The sequence below is a fragment of the Engystomops pustulosus genome, chromosome 7 (genome assembly GCF_040894005.1).
Source record: "Engystomops pustulosus chromosome 7, aEngPut4.maternal, whole genome shotgun sequence".
Lineage (NCBI taxonomy): Eukaryota > Metazoa > Chordata > Amphibia > Anura > Leptodactylidae > Engystomops > Engystomops pustulosus.
This window is the reverse complement of record NC_092417.1, coordinates 20,079,141-20,099,383: the sequence shown is the minus strand read 5'-3', so window position 1 is coordinate 20,099,383 and position 20,243 is coordinate 20,079,141. Positions and strand designations below refer to the sequence as shown.

At 46.6% G+C, this 20,243-nt stretch overlaps 1 protein-coding gene across 2 annotated transcripts in view; it reads right to left on the bottom strand.

Moving 5' to 3' along the window:
* Positions 1-15,116, bottom strand: part of LOC140069375 (uncharacterized) — a 32,241-nt gene extending 17,125 nt beyond the window's left edge. Inside the window, exons 1-2 of one of the 2 annotated variants that reach the window (XM_072115016.1) lie at positions 14,833-15,116; positions 1,236-1,329 (exon numbers count right to left, since the gene is read on the bottom strand). The gene's annotated coding sequence lies outside the window, so the exon portion shown is untranslated. The remainder of the gene's footprint in view (positions 1-1,235; positions 1,330-14,832) is intronic. The other variant, XM_072115015.1, reaches the window with a different exon arrangement.
* Between the last annotated feature and the right edge of the window lie 5,127 nt (positions 15,117-20,243).

Sequence of the window (20,243 nt, the reverse complement as noted above, 5' to 3'; positions counted from 1 at the left end):
TAGGAGAGACAAGCAGACAGTCCTGGGGTCCAGTATCAGATATAGGGAGAGACAAGCAGACAGTCCTGGGGTCCAGTATCAGATATAGGAGACAAGCAGACAGTCCTGGGGTCCAGTATCAGATATAGGGAGAGACAAGCAGACAGTCCTGGGGTCCAGTATCAGATATAGGAGACAAGCAGACAGTCCTGGGGTCCAGTATCAGATATAGGAGACAAGCAGACAGTCCAGGGGTCCAGTATCAGATATAGGAGACAAGCAGACAGTCCTGGGGTCCAGTATCAGATATAGGGAGAGACAAGCAGACAGTCCTGGGGTCCAGTATCAGATATAGGGAGAGACAAGCAGACAGTCCTGGGGTCCAGTATCAGATATAGGAGAGACAAGCAGACAGTCCTGGGGTCCAGTATCAGATATAGAGAGAGACAAGCAGACAGTCCTGGGGTCCAGTATCAGATATAGGAGAGACAAGCAGACAGTCCTGGGGTCCAGTATCAGATATAGGAGAGACAAGCAGACAGTCCTGGGGTCCAGTATCAGATATAGGGAGAGACAAGCAGACAGTCCTGGGGTCCAGTATCAGATATAGGGAGAGACAAGCAGACAGTCCTGGGGTCCAGTATCAGATATAGGAGAGACAAGCAGACAGTCCTGGGGTCCGGTATCAGATATAGGAGAGACAAGCAGACAGTCCTGGGGTCCAGTATCAGATATAGGAGACAAGCAGACAGTCCTGGGGTCCAGTATCAGATATAGGAGACAAGCAGACAGTCCTGGGGTTCAGTATCAGATATAGGAGACAAGCAGACAGTCCTGGGGTCCAGTATCAGATATAGGAGACAAGCAGACAGTCCTGGGGTCCAGTATCAGATATAGGAGACAAGCAGAGAGTCCTGGGGTCCAGTATCAGATATAGGAGACAAGCAGACAGTCCTGGGGTCCAGTATCAGATATAGGAGAGACAAGCAGACAGTCCTGGGGTCCAGTATCAGATATAGGGAGAGACAAGCAGACAGTCCTGGGGTCCAGTATCAGATATAGGGAGAGACAAGCAGACAGTCCTGGGGTCCAGTATCAGATATAGGGAGAGACAAGCAGACAGTCCTGGGGTCCAGTATCAGATATAGGGAGAGACAAGCAGACAGTCCCGGGCTGCAGGCAGAGCTGTAATGTAGGAGATTATCCGGTAGTGACACAACGTGGTGAGTTCAGGGATGGGAGGAGGCAGCACACACCTCGTGTACAACTTGAGGGTGATCAGATTTCGAACATAAACTTTTTTTTCCAATATATCATTTTCTTTTCAAAATTCTGTCTGTACAGTCTTGGCTACAAGGATAAAGAAGAAGAGAAAGAAGATTATCTGGCCGGATATCCTCCAAATTAGTCACGACCCCGATATTCAATACTGTGTCTGTAAGACTCCTTCTTGTAAGATGTCTGAAAGGTTTGTGCCTCCCCCTCCTCCTCCTCAGAAAGTTTTGGGCGCACAGACTTTATTTTGTAGTCACAGAAATCTTTTTTTGTGCGTAAAAATGCAATTTTGGATGTACAAACTAAAATTTTGTGGCAAAAAAAAAGAAAGTGACTACCAAATGAAATTTTGTTGGATGAATACGTTTTAGGTCACACAGTATTTTGTTGCACGACATCCATATCATGGGGTCACAAAGAATTCACAACATTTTGGTTTTGTCACAAAAAAAAAAAATTCACAAAATATATTTGGTCTCCAATAACTCAAACAAAATGGACGGGCTCGTCATAAGAGCATGAAGCTCTGCAGACATTATAGTACAGGCGGTCCCCTACTTAAGAGCACCCAACTTACAGACGACCCCTAGTTACAAACGGACCTCTGGATGTTGGTAATTACTGTACTTTATCCTTAGGTTACAATAATCAGCTGTAACAGTTATCACAGGTGCCTGTAATTAAGCTTTATTGGTTTCTATGACAATCCAACATTTTTAAAATCCAATTGTCACAGAGACCAAAAAAATTCTGGCTGAGGTTACAATTATAAAATATACAGTTCCGACTTACATACAAATTCAACTTAAGAACAAACCTACAGAACCTATCTTGTACATAACCCGGGGACTGCCTGTATCAGGAAGTTCTGTAGTGTGATGTTATCTTCTGCATATTGTGATATTATCAGTTGTCAGAGCACAGAAATATGTGGACGCCTGCAACATTCCTGAGAAGAGAAAACCAACTAAAATACGTCATATTTATTATTCATGGTTTTTTCCTGTATCTAAAGAGTTGAAGCTCAGACCTCGAGATGAAGCCCAGGAAGATGAAGCAAATGTTTGCTATTTTGCAGAACGATGATGAGCAGTAACAGGGTCGGTCCCAGGTTGCAGCAGGCCCCTGGGCGACACAGCCATTAAAAATTCAGAAACTAAAACTGTCTCCTGTTCCCTAAAATATTCCCTATTTAATCATACCAAACAGGGTTATTTTATATACAACCCCCTTGTGGGTATTTTATATACAGCCCCCCTCACCCCCTATGAATTCATTAGATACAGCCACCCTCACCCCCTATGAATTCATTAGATACAGTCCCCCTCACCAACATGGTCTCCTTATGTTCAGCCTTATGCCCCCCCCCCCAGCAGCTCTGGGCTCCAGCACCTGCCCAGGTATTCCCAGCAGGGCCGGATTAAAGGAGGGGCTCATGGGGCCTGCGCCCCGGGGCCCCCACCAGTTTCGGACAGTCAGCGACTTAGCTCAGCTCTGTGTCTCTGTGCACAATGCGCAGCGGCCAGTGGCCGCTCGCAATGCACATGGGGGTCTAGGATGACAGCTGTGTCAGTAAGACACAGCTGCCTTTGCTGGGGGAGATCGCCAAGATCGCCATTTTCTACAGGAGACTGGCGGCTATAGTCTACAGGGGGCTGGTGGCTGTATACTACAGGGGGGCTGTCAGGCTATATACTACAAGGGGGCTGTCAGGCTATATACTACAGGGGGGCTGGCAGGATATATACTACAGGGGGGCTGGCAGGCTACTAACCTCTAAAATCATTGTTGGAAGGGCTTCCACCACCCTTAATCCTGCCCTGATGCCCAGCGCTAGCGCCGGCTCTGAACAGTAACACTGCTGGAGGAAGGACAAAGAAGCATCTGCCCCTGGTGCTATTAGCCCCATAGAGGGGCGGCTAATGTTATGTGCCTTGGGCTGTATGAATATTAAAGCCCCTACAAGTCTGGAATCACTTCCTACATCTGGTACTAGAATCAGCTTCTTGGGGAATGGAGGACGTGTCCCTTCTGCTGCTTTCAATCTGTGGTTTTGGGATATTTGGAGGACCTTGAAAGGTCCTGAAATGGCTTTTGTGTACAAGTGTATTGAGACCAGAAATAGATGCACAAGGATTTCATGGGTGAAGGTCCTTCTCAGTATAAATTTGGGTGGCCATGGGCCCCCTAGAAGTCTTGGGCCACGGGGCTGCTGCCCAAACTGTCTGTATAATAATCCACTACTGCGTCAGGTGCACAAGAAACAGTAGTAGGAGCCCCAAGGGACTGAAACCAGGAACACACAATTTCCTCTCTTAAATGCTTCCCCTGTGCATTGAATGTCTGTGTTTTTTTTACATATTCTATACTGTCCTGTGTAAACAGATTAGTAGCAGGTTTTCCCCTGTACATTCCTTACCAATTTCTTGTTTACACATAAGAATCAAAAACTATAGCGAGTTTTTTTTCCACAATGATGAAACACAGAATCTATTTTTGCAGATATCCATCTGTTATTTTAAACATATCAAACAATGCAGATTCTATAACTCGATATATCCGCCACTGAGCTGATGCCGGCTCGGCTCTGGATCTGAGCCGAACCGGAACCCCGGCAAACACGGGGTGGCGGCTGTGACTGAGAGCCGGCACCCCAGTGTAACACCCGTGGTCGAGTGGGCTCCGATCGTGGGTGTTTAACCCGTTAAATGCCGCGGTCAGCGCGACCGCAGCATCTACCATGCCTCTGGGGGGGGGTCTTTCCCCCACGATGCCCCCCCCCTCCCGAATCGTTTTCAGGGGGCGCCGATCATTGCTATGACAGTGCTGGGGTCCGATCTGGACCCCAATGTTACCTGCAGGCACTGCCAGTAAGATGGCGTTGATGACGTCATCTTAAAGGCACAGTGTCAGCCTATGCATGTGCATAGACTGACACTGCTAATACTCTGCAATCAGATGATTGCTTGTTCATGTCCCATGGTGGAACAAGTAAAAAAGTAAAAAAAAAAAAGTTCTTCAATAAAAAATAAAGTAATAAATCAATAAAAATGCCCATGAGCCCCATAACATATAAAGAGGCATATAACCCCAAAAAAGTCTAAATCATAACACAAACCCCACATATATAGTATCACCGCGTCCATAACAACCCGTAGAATAACAGCAAATAATTATTGAACCCGTATGATGAATGCTGTAAAAAAAAAAAATGCTAAAATCCCTCCAAAAATTATGATTTTTTTCTATTCAATCCCACAAAAAATGCAATAAAAAGTGATCAAAAAACATATGTACTTTTTCATTTCAAAAAAAGTGACATTTTTCAAAAAAAATCATAATTTTTTATTTTTTTAGTAAATAAACGCAAAACTTATCAGCCAAAATTTACCACTAAAATGAAGTACAACATGTGGGGAAAAAACAATCTCAGAATCGCTTTGATAAGTAACTGTGTTCAAAAGTTATAACCATATAAAGTGACGCATGTCAGAATTCAAAAAATGGGACTGAGCCTCAAGCTACAAAATGGCTGCGTCCTTAAGGGGTTAAGTTTTGCGTTTATTTACTAAAAAAAAGAAAAAATGATGTATTTTTTTTAAAAATTTGCCATTGTCGAAATTCAAAATCACCGCGTTTTCAGGCAGATCGATTTACCACCTAAATAACTTGCAGAATAACATTTCCCATTTGTCTACTTTACATTTTCATCATTTTTTGAAATGTTTGGATAATTTATTTTGATGTCACGCGGCTTACAAATCGAATAGCGATTTTCTGTATTTTCAGAATTGACTATTTTGGGGATAAATACAGTTTTGTATGAAATTTTACATATTTAGCATCACAACCCCCTATGTAACCAACCCATTTTCAAATCTGCACCCCACAGACTATCAGAAACAGCATTTACAAAGATTGTTAACCCCTTGAGATCTTCATAGTAATTGAATCAAAATGGAGGTGAAATTTAGAATGGTCAAATTTTGTCGGTTATACGTTCATTTAGCCCTAAAATTTACACATTTCCAAAAGATAAAAAGAGAAAACTCACCATACAATTTGTTCTACAATTTCTCCTGAGTGCAGCGACCCCCCACATGTGGACATTACTTGTGTTATGGGGGCACAGCGAGGCACAGAAGGGAAGGAGCACCCTGCAGCTGCCAGGATTTTAGTTTTCTTATTGGCCCCTTTTGTAGGCTATAAAATTTTCGCTTTTTCGTTATTTGGGCCATGTGATGGCATTTTTTTTGCGGGATGAGATGCTTTTTCCAGTGTTACCATTTTGGGGCTGGTATCACCTATTGTTATAAATTTAGGAACTTTTTATTTTAGGACAGGAGTAGAAAAGCATCAATTCTGTACTGGATTTTTTACTTTTTTTTTTTCGTGTTCACCGTATATCCTAATAATCCTGTTATCTTTATTCTATGGGTCGATGCGATTACGGGGATACCAGACATGAATATTTTTTCTTACATTTTACTAAATTTGCCAAATAAAACCCTAATGTGGGGAAAAATCTATCATTTTTGCATCGCCGTCTTCCAAGTGGCATAATATTTTTAGTTTTCTGGGTATGGAGCTGGTTGATGGCTTGTTTTTTGCGGGAGATGTTGTACTTTGCACAGTATCATTCTGGAGTACATATGTTTTTTTGATCACTATTTAATGCATTTTTGTGGGATTCAATAGGTAAAAATAATAATCTTCTGCAGGTTTTTAACATTTTTTTTTTTAACGGCGTTCATGGTTCAATAATTATTTCGTTTTATTCTACGGGTTGTTATGGGCACTGTGATACTATATATGTGGGGTTTGTGTTATGATTTAGACTTTTTTTAGCGTTATATGTCTCTTTATATGTTATGGGGAGTATGTAAAAGTAAAAAATTGGCTGTACACCACAATATAAAAAAAGTGGGTACTTTATTCACCCAAGTGCATAAACTATGCACTTATGGGGCTCATGGGCATTTTTATTGATTTATTAATTTATTTTTTATTGAATAACATTTTTCTTTTTTTTTACTTTTTTACTATTTCCACCCTGGGGCATGAACAAACAATCATCTGATTGCTTGTTCCTGATAATACTCTGCAATACTGATGTATAATACTGATGTATTGCAGGGTATTAGCAGGGTCAGCCTATGCACATGCTTAGGCTGACACTGTGCCTGTAAGATGACATCATAGACACCATCTTACTGGGGGACCTGATCGGACCCCAGTGCTGCCATATCAACGATCGGCACCCCCCCGAAAACGGCGCGGGTTGGTGGGTGATCATGGGGGAAAGATCCCCGAAGGGCATGTCAAATGCCGCGGTCGTGCAGACCGCTGCATTTAACGGGTTAAACACCCGCGATCGGAGCCCACTGAGTGTCAAGAGGTTAAAGCAATAGAAAGCCAGCAGCCACCAGGGGGAGACGACGCATTTAAAAACTGGCTAAAGGATCGTATCCAGAGAGTTGCGGTCAATGATTCCTACTCGGAATGGTCACCAGTTATGAGTGGTGGACCCCAGGGTTCTGTGCTCGGCCCTCTACTATTTAATATATTTATTAATGATATAGAGGTAGGAATTAATAGCACTGTATCTGTGTAGTGTAATACAGTCTATGGAGGATGGGAGTAGTAGTACAAGCTGTGTAGTGTAATACAGTCAATGGAGGATGTTCATAGGCTGCAGGGTAACTTGGACAAACTAAATATTTGGTCATCCACTTGGCAAATGAGGTTTCATGTGGATAAATGTAATGTTATGCACCTGGGGGCCAATAATCCAAAGGCAAAATATGTCCTTGGGGGAGTAAATCTGTGAGAGTCCCTTGTTGAGAAGGACCTGGGGGTACTAGTAGATCATAAATTGAATAACAGCATGCAATGTCAATCAGCTGCCTTTAAAGCTAGTAGGATCTTGTTATGTATCAGAAGAGGTCTGGACTCTTGGGATGGGGATGTAATATTACCACTGTACAAGGCGTTGGTTCGGCCTCACCTGGAATATGCTGTCCAGTTCTGGGCACCGGTCCATAAAAAGGAGGCCCTGGAGCTGGAGAGGGTTCAACTTAGAGCCACAAAACTGATAAGGGGTCTGGAGGGTCTCAGTTATGAGGAAAGAGTAAAACAACTAGATTTATTTAGTCTGGAAAAGAGACGACTACGAGGGGACAGGATTAATTTATATAAATATATGAATGGTCCATACAAAAAATATGGTGGTAAGTTGTTTCAGATTAAATCAAATCAAAAGTCGAGGGGGCACTGTCTCCGTTTGGAGAAACCAAGGTTTAATCACCAGAGGCGACAGGGCTTTTTTACTATGAGAACTGTCAATCTGTGGAATAGCCTGCCTCAGGCGCTGGTCACAGCAGGGACAGCGGAGAGCTTCAAGAAGGGTCTAGATGCCTTTTTACACCTAAATAACATTGATGATTATGTTATATAGAATGGTTTCCCCTAAATCCCTTTCTCATCCAATCCCTACCCTTCCTTGGTTGAACTTGATGGACAAGTGTCTTTTTTCAACCGTATAAACTATGATACTATGAAACTATGAAACATAAAAATTTAGATTGCATTCACACATTCAGTTTTTCAGGTGCAGTTGTGTGCAGTTTTTCAGGTGCAGTTGTGTGCAGTTTTTCAGGTGTGGAGTGAAATTAGAGAAGTAGTAGCTTCTCTTCATTACATGTTCTCACACATTGGGGCTCATTTACTAAGGGTCGCACACACACACTTTTGTCGGACTGTGCACTGTTTTGGGGGCTATAGCAACTTGCACAGGTATTGTGGCGCGGCTGCGCTGCTTTCATAGAACAGAAATCGGGGGGCGGGCCGCCAGATGATCCGACTGATTCGGACTGAGCGCGGGATTTAACTTTCAAATTGTGTCGCAAAATCAAGCACTTACATGCACCAGGAAGAAGAAGGTGAACTCTGTCGGACCTGAGCGGGGAAGCGACACATGCAGGATATCGGGCGCACGATCTTAATGAATTGCGGCACAGGGCATCCTCGTTGGACAAATAACTTTCCGGAACCCTGGAAGGGGTAAGTAAATGTGCCCCAATGTGACCCACACCTGCTTTTGGCTTCAACAACTGCATCTGAAAAGCAACGTGTGTGAACGCGCCTTCAAGTGTAACTAAACCTTTTGGAACTTTTACATTTTTTTGTAGAAATGAATGCAGATGAAAAGTGCGGAAGATAATAATAATAATAAATATTGCAATTTGTTTCATTAAGAGCTTAACGCCAATGTCATTTTTTCGTTTTATTTTTCGCTGCCCTCTTGTAAAAATCCCTACCTTTTTGTTTTCTTTGTACAGAGCTGCATGAGGGGCTGTTTTGTTTTGCACAAAAAAAGTATTCATTTTGCCATATTCTGACGGCAATAACTCTCTTACATAGGTGTACGGAGCTGTGTAAGGTGTCATTGCTATCATTTTGGGAACTGGAGGACCTTTTGATCACTTTTTATAAAAGAAAGTTATGTATATTATGCAAAAACCCAGTATGTATGAAGAAGGCTCAGCCCGTGTACCCGCACTAAGATGTTCAGTACAGCAATGAAAGATCCTTCTACCTCAGATGAGAAAACGAATATTTTCCATACCTAGATGATTCAGCTCCCGGAGGACATCAGACTAAACCTTCTCCTATTGAGGAGAGCTGGACATATTCCCCCTATACATCACAGTCCAGAAGAGGGCGCTCCGGGGTGTGGCTAACTGCCAAGAGAGCAGGACTTGTAATCTCGGAGCTCCGGAGATAGATAAAGGGGCTTATTTACTAAGCATCCGCTGATCGCATTTTCATTGGACTTCCCGACATTTTTGAGATTTGCGCCGCTGTGACAGGTATATAGCAGGGGATTGTGTCACACGCGATCGGATTTTGGCACAGCTGTGCTGGCTTTCATGAGACAGAATTTGAGGGTGTGTGCCGTCAGACGATCCGACTGATTCGGAAAGAGCACGGGATTTAAGATTTAATTTGTTTTGCAACCAATGCACTTACATGCACCAGGAAGAAGAAGGTGAACTTCGGAGGGACCTGAGCGTGGAAGCGACACATGCAGGATATCAGGCGCACGAACTTCATGAATCGCGGAAGACGTGCATTCAGGTCGGGGATAAATAAATGTGCCCCAAATAATCCATTGCCACCCAGAGGCAATAAGCTCCTAATATATTCTACCAGCTTCAGCCCTCTAACACCACGTAATATGCACGTATTTCATGAATTATTGTATATTTTCACTTTGATGCACATTTGTATATGTAAAACACTTGTGAGAGTATTTTACTCTATATACTTTGATTGTTATTTTATACTGATTATATGCTTCAACCTCTGACCAATGGGAATAAAGTTTGGCCTTTGCATGTTAGTTTGCTGGTCACATACATTATGCTTGAGGAAGCTGTCACCGAAACGTCGCACTATGGAATAAAGGACACCCTGCTTTATACCACATTTTGGAGAGCTGCCTGTTCCTTAAATTATCAGTATATGACTAGAGATGAGAGAGTATACTCGTCCAAGCTTGATGCTCGTTCGAGTATTAAGGTACTCGAAACGACTCGTTGCTCGGACAAGTATTTCCCCTGCTCGAGAGCGAGCATTTAATTTAAAAAACACAGTGAAGAACAGTGAAGAATAGAATAAAAACAGTGAACACAGTGAAGAATAGATTACAGATGTTCGGCACATCTGCTTACTTGTTGGGAGATACGCGCGGAACGGTGCAAACAAAATAGTATGTGAAGAACAATATATATGTGTGAAGAACACATTGAAGAACACGGTGAGCAGGACAGAGACATCGGGGAGCCAGAACAGAGACATTGAGGAACAGGACAGAGACATCGGGGAGCAGCACAGATACATCGGGGAGCAGCACAGAGACATCAGGGAACAGCACAGAGAAATCGGTGAGCAGCACAGAGAAATCGGTGAGCAGCACAGAGAAATCGGTGAGCAGCACAGAGACATCGGAGAGCAGCACAGAGACATCGGAGAGCAGCACAGAGACATCGGGGAGCAGGACAGAGACATCGGGGAGCAGGACAGAGAAATCGGGGAGCGGGACAGAGACATTGGGGGACAGCACAGAAACATCGGGGAGCAGCACAGAGACATAAGGGAGGACAGAGACATCGGGAAACAGAACATAGACATCGGGGAGGGCAGAGACATGGGGGAGCAGCACAGAGAGATCGGGGAACAGGACAGAGACATAGGGAAGGGCAGAGAAATCGGGAAGGGCAAAGAGATCGGGGAGACTTCAGTGGAAGAAGAGGAGTGGATCCTGGGACAGCGCATCCAGGAGATCAGCACTGAGGACAGAGACATCGGGGAGACTCCAGACCCTGCAATCAGGTAAATCCGCTGTGTGTGAATGGGGGTCTCATAGGAGAAGATCCCGAGGTCTCAGACACTTGCTGAAAGCTCAGAAAGAAAGTTTCAGATAAGAGATGACAGGACAAGTTATAAGCGGGGTTCACCAGGAGAGGGGGGAAGGGCATAGAGGGTGAGGTATGGAAACATCTGCAATGTGTTCTTCACACATATATATTGTTCTTCACATGCTATTTTGTTTGCACCGTTCCGCCTGTATCTCCCGACAAGTAAGCAGATGTGCCGAACATCTGTAATCTATTCTTCACTGTGTTCTTCACTTAAATGATCCTGTGGTCACGGTTTTTATTCTATTCTTCACTGTTCTTCACATCTGCTAACTTGTCGGGAGATAATATACGCACGGAACAGTGAAGAATAGATTGCAGATGTTTGCATACATCTGCTAACTTATCAGAAGACATTCTTTTTCAATTAAATAACACATTTTATTCCCGAACCATGGTCCCTTTGAAAAATGCTCGAGTCTCCCATTGACTTCAATGGGGCTCGTTATTCGAGACGAGCACTCGAGCATCGGGAAAAGTTTGTCTCGAATAACGAGCACTCGAGCATTTTAGTGCTCGCTCATCTCTATATATGACCTTTGCCAGTGGTCTTGCGGTTTTGCCCCCACAAGCAGCTTTGCTACTTACTTATTAGATAGATAAGATACGATATACATCCCACACATCTATTTACACGTCTCTACATACAGCCACGCTCAGTCACAATGAAAGTGCGATGCTCATTTGGTCAAGCGCATTTCCTGCTAATTTCCTGCTAATTTTCTAAGAACTGCTGTTTTCTGTGCCAGCGTGTCCTACATATGGGAGAAAAAATTCTGCACAAAGCACACACAAGCCCAAAGTGATTTTGTAATATATAGCCCACATATTCTGCAGATATATACAGGCAGTCCCCAGGTTACATACAAGATAGGGTCTGTAGGTTTGTTCTTAAGTTGAGTTTGTATGTAAGTCGGAACTGTATATTTTATCATTGTAATCCAAGCCAGAACTTTTTTGGTCTCTGTGAAAATTGGATTTTAAAAATGTTGAGTTGTCATAAGAATCAGGATTAACACTAAAGCTTCATTACAGACACTGGTGATAACTGTTACAGCTGATCATTGTAGCCAAGGACTAAAGTACGATAAATTACCAATATCCAGGGGTCTGTTTGTAACTAGGGGTCGTATGTAAGTCGAGTGTTCTTAAGTAGGGGACCGCCTGTACACGTATACAAGGCCGGGTTAAGGTAGGTGGAGGCCACTGGGCGAAAAAATCTGGTGGTACAGTGGCAGAGGTGTTAGCCTAGCTGCTGGCATAGCTGGCACAGTGGCAGAGGTGTTAGCCTAGCTGCTGGTATAGCTGGTACAGTGGCAGAGGTGTTAGCCTAGCTGCTGGTATAGCTGGTACAGTGGCAGTAGTGTTATCCTAGCTGCTGGTCTAGCTGGTACAGTGGCAGTAGTGTTATCCTAGCTGCTGGTCTAGCTGGTACAGTGGCAGTAGTGTTATCCTAGCTGCTGGTATAGCTGGTACAGTGGCAGTAGTGTTATCCTAGCTGCTGGTATAGCTGGTACAGTGGCAGTAGTGTTATCCTAGCTGCTGGTATAGCTGGTACAGTGGCAGTAGTGTTATCCTAGCTGCTGGTCTAGCTGGTACAGTGGCAGTAGTGTTAGCCTAGCTGCTGGTATAGCTGGTACAGTGGCAGAGGTGCTAGCCTAGCTGCTGGTATAGCTGGTACAGTGACAGTAGTGTTATCCTAGCTGCTGGTGTAGCTGGCACCAGGGCCGGATTAAGGTTGGTGGGGGCCCCTGGGCGCAAAATATGGTGGAGGCCCCAACCGAATACAACAAAGATACAAATTATCCTGCTCACTATCCACTATGCTTGTAGCAATACATCCACATACAGCCGCCTCACCCCCCAGTTATACATCCACATACAGCCGTCTCACCCCTCAGTAACACAGCTGCCTCACCCCCCAGTAATACATCCACATACAGCCGCCTCACCCCCCCAGTAATACATCCACATACAGCCGCCTCACCCCCAGTAACACAGCTGCCTCACCCCCCAGTAATACATCCACATACAGCCGCCTCACCCCCCAGTAATACATCCACATACAGCCGCCTCACCCCCCAGTAATACATCCACATACAGCCGCCTCACCCCCCAGTAATACATCCACATACAGCCGCCTCACCCCCCAGTAATACATCCACATACAGCCGCCTCACCCCCCAGTAATTCATCCACATACAGCCGCCTCACCCCCCAGTAATACATCCACATACAGCCGCCTCATCCCCCAGTAATACATCCACATACAGCCGCCTCATCCCCCAGTAATACATCCACATACAGCCGCCTCACCCCCCAGTAACTCATCCACATACAGCCGCCTCACCCCCCAGTAATACATCCACATACAGCCGCCTCACCCCCCAGTAACACAGCTACATACAGTCTCCTCTCCCCCCAGTAATACATCCACATACAGCCGCCTCACCCCCCAGTAATTCATCCACATACAGCCGCCTCACCCCCCAGTAATACATCCACATACAGCCGCCTCACCCCCCAGTAATACATCCACATACAGCCGCCTCACCCCCCAGTAACACAGCTACATACAGTCTCCTCTCCCCCTGCAATACATCTACATACAGTCTCCTCTCCCCCTGCAATACATCTATATACAGTCTCCTCTCCCCCTGCAATACATCTACATACAGTCTCCTCTCCCCCTGCAATACATCTATATACAGTCTCCTCTCCCCCTGCAATACATCTATATACAGTCTCCTCTCCCCCTGCAATACATCTACATACAGTCTCCTCTCCCACAGCAATACATCTACATACAGTCTCCTCTCCCACAGCAATACATCTATATACAGTCTCCTCTCGCCCTGCAATACATCTATATACAGTCTGTCTCCTCTCCCCCTGCAATACATCTATATACAGTCCCCCCCCTGCAATACATCTATATACAGTCTCCTCTCCCCCTGCAATACATCTATATACAGTCCCCCCCTGCAATACATCTATATACAGTCTGTCTCCTCTCCCCCTGCAATACATCTATATACAGTCCCCCCCCCCCTGCAATACATCTATATACAGTCTCCTCTCCCCCTGCAATACATCTATATACAGTCCCCCCCCCTGCAATACATCTATATACAGTCTCCTCTCCCCCTGCAGTACATCTATATACAGTCTGTCTCCTCTCCCCCTGCAATACATCTATATACAGTCCCCCCCCCTGCAATACATCTATATACAGTCTCCTCTCCCCCTGCAATACATCTATATACAGTCCCCCCCCCTGCAATACATCTACATACAGTCTCCTCTCCCCCTGCAATACATCTATATACAGTCTCCTCTTGCCCTGCAATACATCTATATACAGTCTGTCTCCTCTCCCCCTGCAATACATCTATATACAGTCCCCCCCCTGCAATACATCTATATACAGTCTCCTCTCCCCCTGCAATACATCTATATACAGTCTCCTCTCCCCCTGCAATACATCTATATACAGTCTCCTCTCCCCCTGCAATACATCTATATACAGTCTCCTCTCCCCCTGCAATACATCTATATACAGTCTCCTCTCCCCCTGCAATACATCTATATACAGTCTGTCTCCTCTCCCCCTGCAATACATCTATATACAGTCCCCCCCCTGCAATACATCTATATACAGTCTCCTCTCCCCCTGCAATACATCTATATACAGTCCCCCCCTGCAATACATCTATATACAGTCTGTCTCCTCTCCCCCTGCAATACATCTATATACAGTCTCCCCCCCTGCAATACATCTATATACAGTCTGTCTCCTCTCCCCCTGCAATACATCTATATACAGTCCCCCCCTGCAATACATCTATATACAGTCTGTCTCCTCTCCCCCTGCAATACATCTATATACAGTCCCCCCCTGCAATACATCTATATACAGTCTGTCTCCTCTCCCCCTGCAATACATCTATATACAGTCTCCCCCCCTGCAATACATCTATATACAGTCTGTCTCCTCTCCCCCCCAGAGCTAGAGACCCTGAGCCCAGGACAGATGACCCCCCCCCCCCCCCCTTTCTTTCTGGCAGCCCAGAACATAGCTTCTCTCAGAAATTACCTTTCGGCCGAGTTGTGAAGGGAAGCGCTGAGCCATGACAGGCAGGGAAGCCTCCTCTCACAGTAGATAAGCCGGCAGTATACAGAAGCCGGCATTTCCCGGGCTCACAGCAGGTCACGTGACAACGAACTGCACGTGACCCTGTGACACTGAAGAAGGGAGCTGACCGTCTCAGGAGCTGACAATCTCTGGCTGGGAGCGATGTGCTGCTTTGTTGCAGCACATCGCTCCAGGTGGAGACAGACAGCTTATCGTCTCCTACCAGGGACTTGTAGGCATCCGGATGGGGGTGGAAGCGCACCGCTCTGCAAACAGCTGAAATGTCCGTGCATGGCTGGGAGTGATGCGCTGCAGCACAGCCGCAGCGCATCGCTCCCAGTTCCAGAGAGCTCAGTGTCAGTGTCCCGGAGCGCTAGCGGTCTGCCGCGGGCGCCGCAAATCTAATGCCCGCATGATTTTTACAATATCATGGTATAGCTGGCACAGTGGCAGAGGTGTTAGCCTAGCTGCTGGTATAGCTGGCACAGTGACAGTGGTGTTAGCCTAGCTGCTGGTATAGCTGGCACAGTGGCAGAGGTGTTAGCCTAGCTGCTGGTATAGCTGGCACAGTGGCAGAGGTGTTATCCTAGCTGCTGGTCTAGCTGGTACAGTGACAGTGGTGTTATCCTAGCTGCTGGTATAGCTGGCACAGTGGCAGTGGTGTTATCCTAGCTGCTGGTATAGCTGGTACAGTGGCAGTAGTGTTAGCCTAGCTGCTGGTATAGCTGGTACAGTGGCAGAGGTGCTAGCCTAGCTGCTGGTCTAGCTGGTACAGTGATAGTGGTGTTAGCCTAGCTGCTGGTATAGCTGGCACAGTGATAGTGGTGTTTGTCTAGCTGCTGGTATAGCTGGCACAGTGGCAGTGGTGTTAGCCTAGCTGCTGGTATAGCTGGCACAGTGGCAGAGGTTTTAGCCTAGCTGCTGGTATAGCTGGCACAGTGGCAGTGGTGTTAGCCTAGCTGCTGGTATAGCTGGTACAGTGGCAGTGGTGTTAGCCTAGCTGCTGGTATAGCTGGCACAGTGGCAGTGGTGTTAGCCTAGCTGCTGGACTAGCTGGCACAGTGGCAGATGTGTTAGCCTAGCTGCTGGTATAGCTGGCACAGTGATAGTGGTGTTTGTCTAGCTGCTGGTATAGCTGGCACAGTGGCAGAAGTGTTATCCTAGCTGCTGGTGTAGCTGGTACAGTGGCAGTGGTGTTAGCCTAGCTGCTGGTATAGCTGGCACAGTGGCAGAGGTGTTATCCTAGCTGCTGGTCTAGCTGGCACAGTGACAGTGGTGTTAGCCTAGCTGCTGGTCTAGCTGGCACAGTGGCAGTGGTGTTAGCCTAGCTGCTGGACTAGCTGGTATAGTGTGACAGTGGTGTCATCCTAGCTGCTGGACTAGCTGGCACAGTGGCAGAGGTGTTAGCCTAGCTGCTGGACTAGCTGGCACAGTGGCAGTAGTGTTATCCTAGCTGCTGGTCTAGCCGGTACAGTGACAGTGGTGTTATCCTAGCTGCTGGTCTAGCGGGTACAGTGTGACAGTGGTGTTATCCTAGCTGCTGGTATAGCTGGTACAGTGGCAGTAGTGTTATCCTTGCTGCTGGACTAGCTGGCACAGTGGCAGTAGTGTTATCCTAGCTGCTGGACTAGCTGGCACAGCGGCAGTAGTGTTAGCCTAGCTGCTGGTATAGCTGGTACAGTGGCAGTAGTGTTATCCTAGCTGCTGGTCTAGCTGGCACAGTGGCAGAGGTGTTAGCCTAGCTGCTGGTCTAGCTGGTACAGTGGCAGAGGTGTTAGCCTAGCTGCTGGTCTAGCTGGCACAGTGGCAGAGGTGCTAGCCTAGCTGCTGGTCTAGCTGGCACAGTGGCAGAGGTGCTAGCCTAGCTGCTGGTCTAGCTGGCACAGTGGCAGAGGTGCTAGCCTAGCTGCTGGTCTAGCTGGCACAGTGGCAGAGGTGCTAGCCTAGCTGCTGGTCTAGCTGGCACAGTGGCAGTGGTGTTAGCCTAGCTGCTGGTATAGCTGGCACAGTGGCAGTGGTGTTAGCCTAGCTGCTGGTCTAGCTGGCACAGTGGCAGTAGTGTTATCCTAGCTGCTGGTCTAGCTGGTACAGTGGCAGAGGTGTTAGCCTAGCTGCTGGTCTAGCTGGCACAGTGGCAGTGGTATTAGCTTACCTGCTGGACTAGCTGGCACAGTGACAGTGGTGTTTGTCTAGCTACTGGTATAGCTGGCACAGCGGCAGTGGTGTTAGCCTAGCTGCTGGTATAGCTGGCACAGTGGCAGTGGTGGTAGCTTAGCTGCTGGTATAGCTGGCACAGTGACAGTGGTGTTAGCCTAGCTGCTGGCCTGGCTGGCTTAGTGGCAGTGGGGTTACCCTAGCTGCTGGACTAGCTGGTACAGTGGCAGTAGTGTTAGCCTAGCTGCTGGTCTAGCTGGTACAGTGGCAGTGGTGTTAGCTTAGCTGCTGGTATAGCTGGCACAGTGGCAGTGGTGTTAGCTTAGCTGCTGGTATGGCTGGCACAGTGGCAGTGGTGGTAGCTTAGCTGCTGGTATAGCTGGCACAGTGGCAGTGGTGGTAGCTTAGCTGCTGGTATAGCTGGCACTGTGACAGTGGTGTTAGCTTAGCTGCTGTTATAGCTGGCACTGTGACAGTGGTGTTAGCTTAGCTGCTGGTATAGCTGGCACAGTGACAGTGGTGTTAGCCTAGCTGCTGGCCTGGCTGGCACAGTGGCAGTGGGGTTACCCAAGCTGCTGGACTAGCTGGTGATAGGGATTTTTATGCTGGGCCCCAACAGCCCTCTTGACTTTTGTAAGGTGAGTCCTAATTAACCCTTTCATGGTTGTCCTGGTACTAGGAACTTGAACATAAAAACTAAGACACGTCAGTCTCTTAGTGTATGTAAAGATCTTCTCCTGTTTTAATATCTCAAAACGCATAATATCACAGACAGAAGAGTCATCAAAGAGGCGTGAATAGCATACTGCAATGCTATTGGTCATCAGCACATTCTGGGAAAAAAAATTTATTAATTGTGCTCAGTTCTCAGAGACCTTGTACACAGATATTGTTTATACTAGTTTCCTCTGCTGTATCTAAGATGGCGGACAGTAGTCAAGATGGCGTCCAAAACAAGTGAGATCTCCTTAACACTGGCACAGTGGTAGTAGTGTTGGGTTAGCCGCTGGACTAGCTGGCACAGTGGTAGTGGTGTTGGGTTAGCCGCTGGTCTAGCTGGCACAGTGGCAGTGGTGTTGGGTTAGCCGCTGGTCTAGCTGGCACAGTGGCAGTGGTGTTGGCATAGCTTATGGTCTAGCTGGTACAGTGGTAGTGGTATTAGCCTAGCTGTTAGTCTAGCTGGCACAGTGGTAGTGGTGTTGGGTTAGCCGCTGGTCTAGCTGGCACAGTGGCAGTGGTGTTGGCATAGCCGCTGGTCTAGCTGGCACAGTGGTAGTGGTGTTGGGTTAGCCGCTGGTCTAGCTGGCACAGTGGCAGTGGTGTTGGCATAGCTTATGGTCTAGCTGGTACAGTGGTAGTGGTATTAGCCTAGCTGTTAGTCTAGCTGGCACAGTGGTAGTGGTGTTGGGTTAGCCGCTGGTCTAGCTGGCACAGTGGCAGTGGTGTTGGCATAGCCGCTGGTCTAGCTGGCACAGTGGTAGTGGTGTTGGGTTAGCCGCTGGTCTAGCTGGCACAGTGGCAGCGGTGTTGGCATAGCTTTTGGCTTGGCTGGCACAGTAATAGTGGTGTTACCTGGTACAGTGGCAGTGGTGTAAGCCTAGCTTAGCTGCCACAGTGGCAGTAATATTGTGTACTAGTCCTAGTTCCCACGCCAGTTCCAAGCACCATTGCTATCATAGATCGGGCAGAGTGATCCGCCAACAAGTATTATGTACTAATGGGGGGGGGGGGTCAGGTGTCATTCTGCATGCAGCAAAGCTCCTGGAAAGCATGCTGCATGCAGATTGTTATTGAGTACGGGCTTGCTGGGATGGCACGCTCTCACTGACAGAACCAGTACCCGCTGTGCATCACGCTCAGAGACAGCCCACTGCTGTGAGCTGAGTGTTGGATATTGCTGGTGGGGACCCCAGAGTACACATCCCCGGAGCTCTCCCTATAATCTGGTTTCACTAGAATATACAATACTTTACCTTTTACATTGACAATTTATGGTGGAGATACAAAACCAGCACTGGTATGGACAAAGATGAATGCTCCTCGGGAGGGTGTATTAACTAGTAGGGGGTGGGCATTTGTAGCAGACAACAGGTTGTAATTTTTGCAGGATATCTAAGTGATGAACCCCATGTGCCACCTAATCAGATTAGCTTGGGTGACTCTGAAGTGACCCTGTTACTTTTTATCTTTTAACTCGAATACATGGGCTCTGGATTGTGCAGTGAAATGGTCAACAGCTCTTGGAGTAGTAACGGTGCCGAAGACACATACTCAGCGGGGTCAAGAGATACTAAAGTTTGGCAGAGAGTGTCAGGAGAAAGCCAAGGTCAGGTGCAGAACATTTATAGTCACGAAAGAGGCCCAAGATAGAGGCGGACAGCAAGGGCCTACAGCCCAGGTGTTGGAGACAGCAGACCCAGGCAGTTCAAGAGATGCCAAAGTAAGGCACCAAAGAAACAGGCAGAGAGTAGGTAGGAGCCATCCAAGGTCAGGGTAGGCAAAGTAAATGGAAGAAGTGGCTGAAGATCGTAGTGGGCAGGAGGTACATAATGGGGACTTGTCAGGGTTGTCAGGGAAGAACTGCAGAACAGAAACAAGTTTCATAATTGTGATCCAGAAAGAAGAAAAGGTTCGTAGCCCATCCAATAAAATCACATAGCTTTATTCTTCATCTTGTTAAAAGAAGTCCAACCATGTGCATGTAGGTACAGCAACCTACGCGTTTCAGCTTTTCCAAGCCTTACTCATGGTATGACAAAAACACAAAATGACACACATTAAATTACCTCCATGCACCTGATTAATTGAGTACGTAGCATGCAGTTCGGGGGCGGAGACAAAAAGATATACAGCTTGCAGATAACATTGAAAGAGTTGGACACAAAAAAAGCCACATAAGAAGACATAGAAAAACGTAGAAAATATAAAAAATGTTTGCATATGTTTCATCTGTTTGGGAAAATTGCAATAGTATGGGGGTCATTTACAAATTCGCGTTTTCCTGACGTGTTACCCAAATATTTCCGATTTGCGCCGATTTTCCTGAATTGCACCTGGTTTTTGGCCCACGCGATCGGATTGTGGCGCATTGGCGCCGGCATGCACGCAACGGAAATCGGGGGGCGTGGCCGAACAAAAACCCGACGGATTCGGAGAAACCGCCGCATTTAAAAAAAAAAAAGTGTCGCTGGACACGCGCTTACATTCACTAGGAATAG